Raw genomic sequence first — 916 nt, 5'->3', positions numbered from 1 at the left:
TCTGTGTGTAGTAATATTATGATGTGGCACCATTCCCGAATATTAATACTCTTGGCTGCTCACCTGTATGTGGGTGTGTCAACTGCATTTTTGTATGCGTCTGCTGACAAAAACCTTCCGATCAAATTGTTATTAGAGCGTTCACATGTCACCACCTCGCAAGAAATCTTTTGTTTCAGATTCAGAAGATTACTTTAAAATGTACACTACCTGTCAAAAGTTTTGAAACACTTGCCTGAAAAGTTTCTCATGATCTTAAAAATCTTTTGATCTGAAAGTATGCTTAAATGTTTGAAATTAGTTTTGTAGACAAAAATAAAATTGTGCCACCATATAAATTTATTTAATTAAAAACAATTTTTAATTAAAAAAACAAAAAAATTTTTTTTTTAAATGGATGACAATTGGACCGAATAATTAAGAAAAAGCAGACACTAAGTGCCCAGCATATAGATGGGAACAATACTGTTTAAAAAGCATCCCATGGTGATCCCTCAAGAAATTGGTTGAGAAAATGCCAAGAGAAAATTTCTGCAAATTCTAGGCAAAGTGACAGACACACAAACACACAGTTTTTATTTATTTTGGATTTTTTAAGTCACAACATAATTCCCTCTTCTTTTTCCTCATTAACTATTTTTCCATCCAAGGATTGTTTGCAAAAAAAGTTTTTGCACATCAAAATAAACCTGATGGAAACGCAATATTTTTGTAAGCAATATTCAACATAATATTTTTCGTTTAACTCTAGTGCATAAACTCTATGTTGATACTTCAAATGTCACGAAAAAATGGTTTGGAAACACTTTTTGTCAAGAAAATTTGCATTAACACAAAAATGTAGGTGACACATGAAAGAATTTACCTGTAAAATGTAGATGCGTTTTTGTTCATGTTTTCTTTATGTCCTTTATTT

The sequence above is a fragment of the Xyrauchen texanus genome, chromosome 40 (genome assembly GCF_025860055.1).
Source record: "Xyrauchen texanus isolate HMW12.3.18 chromosome 40, RBS_HiC_50CHRs, whole genome shotgun sequence".
Lineage (NCBI taxonomy): Eukaryota > Metazoa > Chordata > Actinopteri > Cypriniformes > Catostomidae > Xyrauchen > Xyrauchen texanus.
The sequence above is the reverse complement of the archived record's forward strand: the minus strand, read 5'-3'. Positions refer to the sequence as shown.